Source organism: Cebus imitator, unplaced genomic scaffold (assembly GCF_001604975.1).
Source record: "Cebus imitator isolate Cc_AM_T3 unplaced genomic scaffold, Cebus_imitator-1.0 Scaffold285, whole genome shotgun sequence".
Lineage (NCBI taxonomy): Eukaryota > Metazoa > Chordata > Mammalia > Primates > Cebidae > Cebus > Cebus imitator.
In genome coordinates, this window is record NW_016107600.1 from 1,226,772 (window position 1) to 1,241,410 (window position 14,639).

At 42.7% G+C, this 14,639-nt stretch overlaps 1 protein-coding gene across 5 annotated transcripts in view; it reads right to left on the reverse strand.

Moving 5' to 3' along the window:
- The window catches only part of ATF7 (activating transcription factor 7), a 102,698-nt gene extending 88,642 nt beyond the window's left edge, over positions 1-14,056 (reverse strand). The window contains exon 1 of one of the 5 annotated variants that reach the window (XM_037728987.1): positions 13,915-14,056. The gene's annotated coding sequence lies outside the window, so the exon portion shown is untranslated. Of the gene's footprint in view, positions 1-12,279; positions 13,670-13,914 lie in introns of those variants that run through there. The other 4 variants (XM_017501850.2, XM_037728988.1, XM_017501851.2 and 1 more) reach the window with 4 other exon arrangements.
- Positions 14,057-14,639: the final 583 nt, after the last annotated feature.

Below are 14,639 nucleotides of genomic sequence, written 5' to 3' on the forward strand. Positions count from 1 at the left end.
AAAAAAAAAAAAAAAAAAAAAAAAACACAGCAACAACAACAAAAAAAACTTCCTGGGCTCAAGTGATCCTCCTGCCTCAGCTTCTTGAGTAGCTGGGACTACAAGTGTTCCCCACCATGCCCAGCTCATTTCTTTTTTGTAGAGACAGAGGGTCTTACCACATAGTCCAGGCTAGTATCACAACTCCTGAGCTCAGGCAATCCTCTTGCCTTGGCCTCCCAAAGTGCTGGGATTGCAGGGGTGAGCCATCATGCCCACCTAATACTCATATTTTTAACATTAAGCATATTTTAGTATAATTATTTTAAAATTCATAATCCATTTATAGCATATACCAAGAGTTAGCAAGCTTCAACTGATGGGCCACAAGCTAAGAAGAGGTTTTACATTTTTCTTTTTCTTTTCTTTTCTTTTCTTTTTTTTGGGGGGACAGAGTCTCACTCTGTTGCCCAGACTGGAGTGCAGTAGCGTGATCTTGGCTCACTGCAACCCTCTGCCTCCTGGGTTCAAGCGATTATTACTCCTTAGCCTCCCAAGTAACTGGGACTACAGGTGTGTGCCACCACATCCAGGTAATGTTTTTGATTTTTAGTAGAGATGAGTTTTCACTGTGTTGGCCAGGTTGGTTTCAAACACTGGTCTCAAGTGATCTGCTCACCTCAGCTTCCCAAAGTGCTGGGATTACAGGTATGAGCCACTGCGTCCAGCCAGTTTTTACATTTTTCATGGTTGGAAAAAATCAGAAAGAATATATTGTGACATGTGAAAATTATAGGAAAACAGCTACATTTTTTTTCTTTGTTTTTTTGAGAAGGAGTCTTGCTCTGTCATCCAGGCTGGAGTACAGTGGCACCATCTTGGTTCACTGCAACCTCTGCCTCCCACGTTCCAGCAATTCTCCCTCCTTAGCCTCCCGACCAGCTGGGGCTACAGGCATGCACCACTACACCCAGCTAATTTTTGTATTTTTAGTAGAGACGGGGTTTCACCTTGAGGCCAGGCTGGTCTCGAACTCCTGACCTCAAGCAATCCTCCGTCCTCAGCCTCCCAAGTGCTGGAATTACAGGTGTGAGCCACCGTGCCCGACAGCTGGATTTTTCTTTTCTTTTCTTTTTTAAGACAGAGTGTCACTCTGCTTGCCAGGCTGGAGTGCAGTGGCGTGATCTCAGCTCATTGCAACCTCCACCTCTTGGGTTCAAGTGATCCTCCTGTCTCAGCTTCCTGAGTAGCTGGGACTACAGGCGCGCGCCACCACACCTGGCTAATTTTTGTATTTTTGGTAGAGATGGAGTTTCAATATGTTGGCCAGGTTGGTCTCGATCTCCTGACCTTGTGATCCACTCACCTCAGTCTCTCAAAGTGCTGGGATTACAGGCATGAGCCACTGTGCCTGATAGCTGCATTTTTCAAGGTTGGCACTATAAGACAATAGTTCTCAAAGTAGGCTCCGGGGATCCCTACAGATCTTTCAGGGGATTCATGAAGGTTAAAATCATTCGTAAGTAAAAGATCTATTTAAAGAGCTAGCTAGGCTGGGCACAGTGGCTGGTCGGGTACAGGCATGAGATTATTCATGCCTGTAATCTCAGCACTTTGGGAAGCTGAGGTGTCAGATCACCTGCAGCCAGGAGTTCAGGACCATCTGGGCCATAATTGTGAAACCCTGTCTCTACTAAATCTACAAAAATTAGCAGGGCATAGTGGCTGTTTGTCCTGAGCCAATGTATTTTAATGTAATAGTACGAAAAAGTTCACAGATGTGGTTTCAAATTCTATACCACAGCCAACCTTTATGAAACTATCCCTTTTCAGATTTTGGTGTAGTACCAAAGAAGACTATATACAATTACCCGAAAATAATCTTTTCTTTTCCCATTACATCATTTTCTTCATATACTTAAACCAAAATGACATATCTTAACAGATTGAATGCAGAAGCAGATATGAGAATCCAGCTGTTTTCTGTTTAGCCAGACATTAAAGAGATTTGACGTTCTTTCCCCAAATTCTTTTTAAAACTGTAGATATATTTATTTATGTTAACATGATATAGATTTGTTCTTATTTTAAAATAAATAAATATTTTTAAAATTTATCTCTTAATTGTTAATATGCTAAATATCAACAGATATAACCCAGATAAACAAATGCTCTTTGGAGTCCTCAATACATTTTTTTTTTTGAGACAGGGTCTCACTGTTGCCCAGGCTGGAGTGCAGCGCACAATCTCAGCTCACCGCTGCCTCCCTGGCTCAGGTGATCCTCCTACCTACGCCTCCTGAGCAGCTGGGACTACAGGAGTGCACCAACAAGCCCGGCTAATTTTTAAAATTTTTGTACAGACACAGTCTCACTACATTACCTGGGCTAGTCTCAGACTCCTGGACTCAAGCAATCCTCCCACCCCCACCTAAGCCCCCCAAAGTGCTGGGATTACAGTTGTGAACCACTGTGCCTGGCCCTCAATAATTATTATCGGGTGAGTTCTGAGATCACAAAGTTTGAGATCCACTGCTTTAAGAAATACATAAACAGTAGAGGGCCCTAGATTGATCAAACAGAAGGCTGAAATTAATTTCTGGATTTCAAGCTCAGACATGCAGAAACAGGACCAAATAGTTCTGCAGCAAATGACTGAAAACAGATGAGGGTGAGAATTAGGCTGAATCACAAGTTAGGCAACACACCGCCAAAGCTTAGAACCTATCTGGAAGCAGCTTTACACAGGCAACTACTTGAAGTTTTTTTTAAGGCTCTCTAGGCTTTCAGAGGATTCAAGGACTATTTTGAGCTATTCCCCAGAAAAAAAAAAAAAAAAAAAAAAAAAAAAAAAAAAAAAGGAACAACTTGCTAAATTGACAGCAGGAAGCAAAGTTACAAATAACTAGAGAACATTGTATTTATTTATGTTTGGCCTCCATGTGCATTTTAGAAGTTGAAAAACCTCTGGAAACCAACAGGATGCTGAACAAAAAACAAACAAAAAATTTTTGTTTTTTTTTCTGCTCATTTTCAGATAAAGTATGATCCTCAAAACAATAAGCCAAAAGTTATCAACCCCAAAACACTGATCGTTTAAAATTATCTTCTAATTTAAAGGACCAAATAAAAATCTTAAATAGGCTGCAAACAAAAATCCTGACAGACTTTAATATTAAAGTATAAGATTGGTTCTGAGTAGGAAATAGCTGCACTATCCCACAATGACAATCACTGAGACACTCTTAGAAGTTTTCAGGAAAAAAACATTTATTTCCAGCCGGGTGTGGTGGCTCACATCTGCAATCCCAGCACTTTCAGAGGCCGAGATGGGCAGATCACTTGAGGTTAGGAGTTCGAGACCAGCCTAGTCAACATGGAGAAACCCCATCTCTACTAAAAAAAATACAAAAAAATTAGCCAAGTGTTCTGGTGGTCACCTGTGATCCCAGTTACTTAGGAGGCTGAGGCAAGAGAATTGCTTAAACCCAGGAGTTGGAGGTTGCAGTGAGCTGAGATCGCGCCATTACACTCCGGCCTGGGTGACAGAATGGGACCCTGTCTCAAAAAAACAAAACAAAACAAAAAACAAACAAAAAAAACATGTATTTCCTAAGTCTGTCCACATATTTGCAACAGTGATCTATTTGGGGGTATTCCAATGCTCACCGATTAACTCTCACCAGCCCCAAACACGTATGCAAACTACTGCTTGACCAAAACTTTAAAAAATAAGTTAAAGAAAATATTGCTGGCTGGGCCCCGTCTACTACAGCAAAAGGAAGCAATCTACCAAATCAGGAGAAAACAGTAAGCAATTCCACTCAAAGGAAGCAAGTTGCATTTTGTGAGAAGGTGGGGCTGTAGCAAAACACCTTACTACTGATGTCCATGCCACAAACTTATGAAATGACTTTCTAAGCTAAATCCTGGCTCCCATTAGTTTGGTTTTGGGTTTTTCTGAGCCAGGATCTCACTCTGCCACCCAGGCTAGAGTGCAATGGTGAGATCTCAGCTCACTGAAACCTCTACCTCCCAGGCTCAAGCAATCCTCCCACCTTGGGCTCCCAAGTAGCTGGGACTACAGGCATGCACCACCAAGCCCAGCAAATTTTTAATTTTTTTGTAGAGACGGGGTCTCACTGTGTTGCTCAGGCTGGTCTCGAGCTCCAAGCAATCTGCCCATCTCAGCTTCCCAAAGTGTTGGGATTACATGTGCAGGCCACCTCACCCAACCTACACTTTCATAAATAGACTTTCATGATATTTATTAAGAAGATATGCAGTATTGAACCAAAAAAAAAAAAAAAAAAGAAACTTTATGCACATTGTGGTTTCAAATGTATGGGAACATCAAGGATTAAAATTGCCAAAAGATGATAAAAAGCATGGCCAGGCACGGTGGCTCACACCTGTAATCCCACCACTTTGGGAGGCTAGGCTGGGCGGACTGCCTGAGCTCAGGAGTTCAAGACCAGCCTGGGCAACACAGCAAAACTCCATCTCTACTAAAATACAAAAAAATTAGGAGTGGTGGCCTGTGCCTGTAATCTCAGCTATTCATGAGGCTGAGGCAGGAGAATCGCTTGAAACTGGGAGGTGGAGATTATAGTGAGCTAAGATTGTGCTACTGTACTCCAAGCCTGGGCAACAGAGTGAGAAAAAGCTAAGCTAACAACCTGAAATCAAGAGTCTGCAATGACTTTTGCTGCAAATTTACGTGTTATTTCCTTCTTTGAGACAGGGTATCACTTTGTTGCCCAGCGTGGGGTCCAGTGGTGCCATCTCGGCTTGCTGCAACCTCTGCTTCCTGGGCTGAAGCAATCCTCCACTTCAGCCTCCCAAGTAGCTGGGGCTACAGATGTGTGTTACCACAGTCGGCCAATTTTTGTATTTTTCGTGGAGACAGGGTTTCATTGCCCAGGCTGGTCTCTAACTCCTGGGCCCAAGCCTCCCAAAGTGCTAGGGCAATAGGTGTGAGCTACTGTGTCTGGCCAACGCTTACATATTCTTATGTCCTACTATACTAGGCCAGGCGCAGTGGCTCACACCTGTTATCCCAGCAATTTGAGAGGTCAAGGTGGGTGGATCATTTCAGGTCAGGAGTTCGAGATCAGCCTGGCCAACATAGTTGAAACCCCATCTCTACTAAAAACACAAAAATTAGCCGGGCATGGTGGCAGGCACCTGTAATCCCAGCTACTTGGGAGGCTGAGGCAGAATTGCTTGTAATCAGGAGGCAGAGGGTGCAGTGAGCCAAGATTGTGCCACTGCACTCCAGCCTGGATGACAGAGCAAGACCATGTCTCAAAAAAACCATTTTTTTAAATTTAAAAAAAAAAAAAAGAGAGAGAGATTACTATACTAACTTACCTTTGCTTTGGTTGGGAGCCTTAAATGTTTGCCTGCAAAGTTTTAAAAGCTTATCTTTTTATACAAGTTTATCTTTTCATACAACCTTTCCTGAATTGTAACACTCATCCTTCATTTCCAAGGAAGTGATACAGCAAATACTTTCAAAATTGAATTGAATTTTACTTCATTGTATACAGGCAGTCAGTACATTATACAGAAGACCAAAAAAAAAAAAAAAGTTTTTAAACAAAAGGACAAAGGAGAAAGGAAGGAAACAAAATACTATGATTTAACAGGAACAAAACCCAACATTCTTGCAACACAAAGTGTCCACCAGGGAAATGTCGAAGAGAAAAATGTCATGATAAAATATTTTTAAGATATAAAATGACCCCAATGCAAAATATTTGTTGTTGTTGATTTTTGTTTTGTTTTTAGCTCAAAGGAGTTATTATTTCTGGTCATTTATGTTCCTTACTTGTGTTTATCCATTCCCACTGGGTTAATAGAAACATTTCAATTTTATTTTCTTTACAGTCTATTTTTCTTCCTGATTCTTCAAGAGTAAGTTCCTTGATCTTAATTTCTGTTTATGAATGTCTGGCCTGAAAAGGACCTTGAGGGGTCATCAGGTCCATCCTTCTGCTTTCCAGGAGAAATCATAACTAATACTATCAGATAGATGAGAAGGTATCAAAAGAAAATGCATTGTTTCCCTAACTAGTAGCATGCTAATTTAACGTGCACATTCATTTACAATTTGCAACTTTTTAAAAATGAAAGTAAAAACTAAAATGCCAAAAGAGGAAGGTACTTTAAAAATGCATTTATCAGCTAAAATTGCTCAAACATAAATTCAACTGTCAGGTCTAAAATTAACAAGCAGGAAAGTTATTGGCTGCCAATGTAAAGTCTTTAGTCCCTAGAGATGCCTTCTGAAGTTCTATCTCATTTGTAGCACCCTTCACCTACAGCACATAGACTGGCAAGCTTAGACCATCCTTGCCAATAAACTACAATTACAAATGACAATTGTGTGTGTGTGTGTGTGTGTGTGTGTGTGTGTTTACAGTTCGTATAGGGTTATATTCCAAACAGAAAATGAAAAGGGCCAGATGCAGATTACAGATTCTCACCTGTAATCCCAGCACTTTGGAAGGCCGAGGCAGGTGGATTGCCTGAGTTGCATGAGCTCAGGAGTTTAAGACCACCCTGGGCAACATGGTGAAACCCCACCTCTACTAAAACACAAAAAGTTATCTGGGAGTGGTGGTGGGAGCCTGTAGTCCCAGCTACTCAGGAGGCTGAGGCATAAGAATTGCTTGATCCTGGGAGGTGGAGGTTGCAGTGAGCCGAGATTGCACCACTGCATTCCAGCCGGGGTGACACAGCAAGATTTTGTCTCCAAAAGGAAAAAAAAAAAAAAAGAAAATGAAAAGTTACATCTAAATTGGAGATGTCAATATTATGGGAAAGCTACAATACAATTTTTCTTTGGAGAGCAGTTTAACTTTTTCATTTCTAAGTTAAAATGTCCAGGGAATAAAGTTTCCTCCTAAGAGTTTCCAGGACATGTGCAATAGCTCATGCCTGTCATCCTAACACTTCAGGAGGCCAAGGAGGGCGCATCACTTGAGGCCAGGAGTTCGAGACCACCCTGTAACATGGTGAAACCGCATCTCTACTAAAAATACAAAAATTAGCTGGACATGGTGGCATATGCCTGTGGTCCCAGCTACTCGAGAGGCTGAGGCAGAGAACTGTTTGAACCTGGGAGGCAGAAGATGCAGAGAGCTGAGATTGTGCCACTGCACTGCAGCCTGGGAGACAGAGCAAGACTCCATCTCAAAAAATAAAAAATAAAATTTCCAAAACAAGCTGGGCACGGTGCCTCACGCCTGTAATTCCAGCACTCCGGGAGGCCAAAGCAGACAGATCACCTGAGCTGAGTTCAAGACCAGCCTAGGCAACGTGAGAAACCTGTCTCTACAAAAAATACAAAAATTAAACAGGCACAGTAGTGTGCACCTGTAGTTCTAGCTACTTAGGAGGCTGAGGCAGGAGAATCTCTTGAGCCCAGGCCAAGATTGCAGTGAACCAAGATGGTGCCACTGCACTCCAGCCTGGGAGACAGAGGGAGACCCTGTCTCAAAAAAAAGAAAGTTTCTGAAACAGAATTTCATCTAATGTCAAAAAATCTGGCCAGGCACAGTAGCTCACGCTTGTAACCTCAGCACTTTGGGAGTGCTGAGAATTGCTTGAGCCTAGGCGTTCGAGACCACCCTGGGAAACATGATGACCTCTACAAAAAATAAACAAAATTAGCCGGACATGGTGGCATGAGCCTCTAGTCACAGCTACTCAGGAGGCTGAGGTAGGAGGATTGAGCCTGGGAGATTGAGGCTGCAGTATGAGCCATGATTGTGCCACTGTGCTCCAGTCTGGGCAACAGAAGAAGACCCTGTCTCAAAAAAAACCAACCATGGCTGTGCACAGTGGCTCACGCCCGTAATCCCAGCACTTTGGGAGGCCGAGCTGGGTGGGTCACTTAAGGTCAACGTGGTGAAACCCCACCTCTATTAAAAAAAATACAAAAATTAGCCAAGTGTGGCGGCATATGCCTGTAATCCCAGCTACTTGGGAGGCTAAGGCCAGAGAATTGCTTAAACCTGGAGGACAGAGGTTGCAGTGTGCGTGCCATTACACTCCAGCCTGGGCAACAGAGTGAGACTCTATCTCAGAAAAAGAAAAGAAAAGAAAAAACCACAACCAAAAGGCAGACAATAACAAAATAACAACAAAAAAATCCCTGGAACTACAAAGAAATACGGTTAATTGTTCTATAATTATTTGAAAATTAAAAAAAAAAAAACAGGACTAGAAGTCTTGGAAATGAGAAAATTATAATTTTTTATAAATGTAGGGCAAGGGAGGTCAAGTACAGAAACAATACACTGGTGAAATATTATTTCCCAGAAAGATTCTAAATGAATTATTGAAGAGATCACTTATGAACCACTGACAAGGTATGCAGTAATCTATAAACAGTAGCATAAGATATCCAAACAGCAACTGATATATAACTTCAAACTTTTTTTTCTTTTTTTCTTTTGAGACAGAGTTTCACTCTTGTTGCCCAGGCTGGAGTGCAATGGTGCGATCTTGGCTCATTGCAACCTCTGCCTCCTGGGTTCAAGCAATTCTCCTGCCTCAGCCTCCTGAGTATCTGGGATTACAGGCATGCACCATCAAGCCTGGCTAATTTTCTATTTTTAGTAGAGATGAGGTTTCTCCATGTTGGTCGGGCTGGTCTCGAACTCCTGATCTCAAGTAATCTGCCCACCTCGGCTTCCCAAGGTGTTGGGATTACAGGCGTTGAGTCACAGCGCCCAGCCACTTCATTTTCTTTTTTGACAGGGTCACTAACCTAGGATTTCAGAGATGTCAGAGGCAGAATACTGTATTTGGATTTCAAGAGGATACCTCTTGTTATTTTATAGAAAATAAAGATTAGATGATATAAAACAGCAGGTGAGCTTCACAACTGAATTTTACCCAAAAGGTTAATTAACAGATTAATGTTAACATAATGATAGTCTACTCATGTTGTATAGCATTGTTCTACCCTTATACATGTTTACTAGTGACCTAAAACAAAAACATAGGCATCATGTTTATCAAATTTATCAATAATACAAACATTTGAGAAATAGTCAAGAGGTAAACTGACATTATCAAGCTAAAATAATAAACCAAATTAACAAGATGATAATTACAGGGATAAACATAAAGTTGTCAATTACATTAAAAAATCAACTACACAGCCTGGCATGGTGGCTCATGCCTGTAATCCTAGCACTTTAGGAGGCGGAGGTGGGTGGATCACTTGGGGTCAGGAGGTCAAGACCAGCCTGGCCAACATGGTGAAACCCTGTCTCTACTAAAAACCAAAAAAATTAGCTGGGCGTGGTAGCACAGGCCAGCAATCCCAGCTACTCGGGAGACTCAGGCAGGAGAACCGCTTGAACCTGGGAGGTGGAGGTTGCAGTGAGCCAAGATGACAGAGCAAGATTTTGCCTCAAGGGAAAAAAAAAATCAACTACACAAACTAATGTGATCTTAGGCTTTAAGAAACAGAGGCACAGAGTACAGTAAAATAGAAGCTGTGCTTCCTGCTGTAGTTTGTATTTATTAGATTATATCTGATGTAATCTAATAAATTCAGACCTAGATAAGGAAACATAAACTCAGGTAACTAACTTGATGAAGAGCCTGAACTTTTATTAAAAATGTCACTTAAGAAATAGCTCAGGCTGGGCTCGGTGGCTCATGCCTATAATCCCAGAACTTTGGGAGGCCGAGGTAGGCGGATCACTTGAGGTCGAGAGTTCAAGACCAGCCTGGCCAACATGGTGAAACCTCATCTCTACAAAAAATATAAAAATTAGCTGGGTGTGGATGGCGGGTGCCTGTACTCCCAGCTACTCAGGAGGCTGAGGGACAAGAATTGCTTGAACGTGGAAGGCGGAGGTTGCTGTGAGCTGAGATCGTGCCACTGCACTCCAGCCTGGACAACACAGCAAGACTCCGTCTCAAAAAANAAAAAAAAAAAAGAAAGAAAGAAAGAAGGCAGGCTAGGTGGCTCACGCCTGTAATCCCAACACTTTGGGAGGCTGAGGCAGGTGGATCACAAGGTCAGGAGTTCAAGACCATCCTGGCCAACATGGTAAAACCCAGTCTCTACTAAAAATACAAAAATTAGCTGTGGTGGTGTGTGCCTGTAATCCCAGATACTCAGGAGCTGAGGCAGGAGAATCGCTTGAACCCGGGAGGCAGAGAATACAGTGAGCGGAGATCGCACCACTGTATTCCAGCCTAGATGACACTTCAAGACTCCGAGGAAAAAAAAAAGGAAAGAAAAAGAAAGAAAAGAAAGAAAGAGCTCAAAGTACTTGGGGTATTTACCCAGGAAGAGATGCCTCCTGTAATACCAGCACTTTGAAAGGCCAAGGTGAGGAGATGGCTTGAGCCCAGGAGTTTGAGAAGAGCCTAGGCAATGTAGGGAGACCCCATCTCTACAAAAAACTTAAAAATTAGCCAGATGTGGTGGCATGTGCCTGTGGTGCCAGCTACTTGGAGGCTGGGAGGATTGCTTGAGACCAAGAGTCCTAGTTACTCAGGAGGCTAGAACTAGAGTATCACTTTAGCCCAGGAGTTTGAGGTTACAATGATCTATGATCTATGATCATATCACTTGCACTCCAGCCTGGGCAACATAGCGAGACCCTGTCTCTAAAAGAATGAGATAAGTGTTATGAAATACTTGAAGACTACCATGTTAACAAGGAATTAAATTTATTTATTGTGGCTTCAGATAACAGAACTAAAGAGCTTCAGCACAATGTAAAAAAGGTTCTAAAAGTAAAGCTTCAATAATGGAGCTTTACTTTATTGGAGTAAAGCTTCAATAATGGAACAGGGTATCTATGAAGCGGAGACTTTCTCCTTAGAGTGTTCAGAAGTTAAAAGACCAACCATCAGGGATACCAAATATGATGTGTTTTCACCTATCATGGATTTATTTGATCCTTCCTAAAAGAAAAAAAAAAAAAAAGCCTCTTAGGGGAAGGCAACATGTCAAAATGGGTAAATGTCAGAGAAGCTTAAAAATTATTTTCTTTGACACGGTTTTAAAGAGACAGAAGACTTTTTCATGAACTCCAAAACTATAGGACCATTTTCTGAGAAACCAACAAAAGAAAAGAATGCTTTTTCCTTTTAAATGAATGCTGCATTTGTTTTTCTCAAAGAAACATCTGTACCTTAATTTTAGTACTTTTACCAAGGGATAGGGGACAATTATAGGCCAGTATGCCAACTAGTCTCAAGAAGAGAGCTGGTTTTATTAGACATTTACATGGAGTTCTATTTACCCCACCTAAAACTTCCTTGCAGGGAGAAGGCTCCTCCTTATCAGACGTGGATGGGAGGCTGCTGTAACACTAACTCCCTCTCCCTGTGGCCTAGGAAAAACTCAGTCTTGACATGCACAAAACAATAACTTCTGAGAACTTCAGAGCAGCTGTGTTCAGCCAGAGCCAGCGACTTTACTCCAGGCAAAGAAGGAGCTTAAGAGTGGTTGAAAAAACAACTTTCATTTTGGGTTGGAAATGAGGAGAGGAAACAGAACAAGATACAGTAAGTGGAGCTATTAACATTTTTAAACCGTGGTAAACAAAGGTGTTTAAAAATTACAACACTGAAACTAAACTTCGATCCACAAGTTGAAAGATGAGCAGTGTTATCACTCTAGCTTTCTCCTAAATGGTAACACTAGTGAGAAAAAATCATCTTGGGTTTAATAGTGCCCTAGTCAAAGCCATCGCAAATTCTAGGATGGAAGACCAAAACAAGGGACTCTGCTCTCTCACTGGGTATTTTTTTGTGCTGCTGCCAGCCAAACTGAAAAATGTTGTGAATGTCCAATCGCAATGCTCTTACCGTGAAATATTAGAACCCAGCTCGGTAGTTAATGCTACAGGGTCAGCAATGAATTGGTCTCAATGTGCTACAGGGGCAACTTCTTGGTCAGGGAGAAAAGCTTCAAATGGTTGCAGAAAACCAAAGGTTAATACAAATACATACTGTGGTTTCTCTTCATAGAATAGCTTTACTGGTATTTCAGACATTATTTCACTTCTCAAAAGTAAAAGGAGAAGAGAAGGAACGTAAAAGCAAAATCTATGCAATACTAAAGAGGTTATTAATTGGCTATATTAGTCCAATTTGTTATTAAATGATACACAACTATAAAACAAAGGCAAAGCCCTGTGCCTTTTCCGTACAGAATGAAGAACTGGTAAGACTACTGAGTAGAGCTGCCAAACTTTTCTTTAGCTTCTTTTCTTACAGACATGTTAACATTTCGCAATAGCCTCCACTTACCTTACATCTTCCATGTTTAAGTACAAATTGTGTTTGATTTCCCCAGCCCTCGGCCTAAGATATTATGGCATATCTTTAGCTTCTGAGTGTGGACACAAAGCAAAAAAACTGAACGTTTTTCACTTTCCTGAAATAACATGTCTATTTTATTTACACCATTTAAAAACATATTATATAAGCTAACTAAAACAAACTGCAACCACCCATTCGACAACTCTTCGAGAATGACCGGGGAAGGCACAATTAACAAAATGAACTTTCATTTTGGTGCATTTCTGCTTAGAATGCCCATAAACACTGATACTCTACAATAATTAAATTACTGTAAAATTTTTAAACACAGGACTCGTGTGAGCTTCCTAAGAAAACTCTGCACACCCCCTACACACCTGTACTTAATATGACATGACCCTCAGAAATACTAAAACACCCTCTTTTAAGTAAAAAACAAACTTTTAAAGTTAGGAAAGTAGCAATGCGGGTATCTGGGTAGGAGGTGCCCTGGGTTGTAAACACCCAGTCAGAGAACATAACAAGCAATTCAGAGCAACATATAAGTCCCTATGGGGCTCCAACTTGGACTGCTTAAGTTCCAAGCCCACATCCCAGTGTTTCAAGAGTTTGGGAAATGGAAGAGAGGGAGAAAGAAAATCAGAGAAGTGATGAAAGTGCTATTTTTCTCCTTCTCAACCCCCATGCCAGCATCTTGGAGGCTGGTCACCAGTCTGGGTGCCATATCCACCAGAAGCCCTAAATCAATATCGCAACCACCTGATACCTAGGCTAAAGACATATGTATACCAGTCATCTCCTTCCCAAACACCTCTCTCATCGCTCTCAAGGCTCATATCCTTCCAGAAGCCATGCCTTATGGAGACTCAGCTCACCCATACTGTCCTCTTAAACTCATTCACTTAATTTTCTCCAAATCCATACTTTCTCTCTGATATCCTGTCCCTGATGTTCTTTTTATTAATTCAGTCGAAAATGCCATGACCCTCATTTCCAATAATCTACCCCTATCTATCTTTCCTGTCAAACCCAACGGGTGTTGTGTCACCAGACCAAGATCTTTGTTCTCATCTCCTCATTCCTACCTCCTACCTATTACCCTTTTCCAATTCCAAGCTCCTAATCCCACTCTTTGGGAAGCCCTGGGTTCCTAACCTAGTTTAGTATCCCTCCTCTTCCTCCCATTCCACCCCATCCTATGATCATTCCTTTAGGCTCCACTAGACTACCGTTCCCTCAGGATTCAATTCCCCTCTCCTTGCCACGCCCTGTGCCCCCCGGGGCTACTTACCCCAAGTTCTCCCCACACTTCAAGTCTCTGGCCCCGCCTTCCCCCCCAAAGGAAGGAGGCGGGAGTAGACAGAGAAGAGGGGCGGCGCTCGGCAAGGAAAAAGCGATCTCCCATTAGCGCTCATCGCCGCCAATCGAGGCTTCCTTCTCCTCCATTGGTCGGCTTTGGCCTATGCCCCACCCTCTTCCTCAGACAGGGCCCGGCCACCGCCTCAGCGCCCCCGTCCAACACACACTGGGAGGGGAGACCCCAGCCCGGAACGCTGGGACTGGCCAGAGTTGAAAGGGAGACTCCCGTCAGATCATGGACTAGCTAATGTTAAAAGTACTTACCGGCTGGTAGCTCCGTTGCCTCCCGCCTGCCCGCACTCTGTCCTACAATCTATCTCCAGCTCCTTCTTTCCCCCCTCGGCGGAGCGGATACTTTCCTCCCGTCCGGCCAGGCGCGCTCAACTCTCGCGAGAAAGCGTGCGGCCGGGGGGAAGGGCGAGATCCGTGGGGGCTGAGTTGGAAAGCGGCCGAGAGGCGGGGCTCTAGGAAAAGAAGGGGCCGGGCTTATTGTGGGCAGGGCTAGGGAGGGAGACTGAGCGAGTGCTGTACACACAGGTCACACGTGTTCGGCTGCAGAGTCTAGCGGGGGAAAAAAGGGAAAAAGGAGAGGATCTTTACAGGTGCCTGTAGTGGTGGTTACTACTATCTTTCAGAGTCATCGCTTCCTTAACGGCAAAGTAATTTAAAATATCCTTAGCCCTAGAAATGAAGTCCATATATGGACAAAGCAATCCACCTGCAGAGCAATTATAACACTACCATTTTCCTAGCCCTATTGCCTTGGGTGAAAAGCTTTTCTGAGTCTCTGTACAATGGGACTAGCAATCTCATTTTATTCTTTCTTTTTTTTTTTTTAAATAATTTGAGACGGGCCAGGATGGTTGGCCAGGATCGTCTCGATCTCTTGACCTCGTGATCTGCCCGCCTCGGCCTCCCAAAGTGATGGGATTACAGGCGTGAGCCACCGCGCCCGGCCTCATTTTATTCAAATAGTTGTAATGATCAAA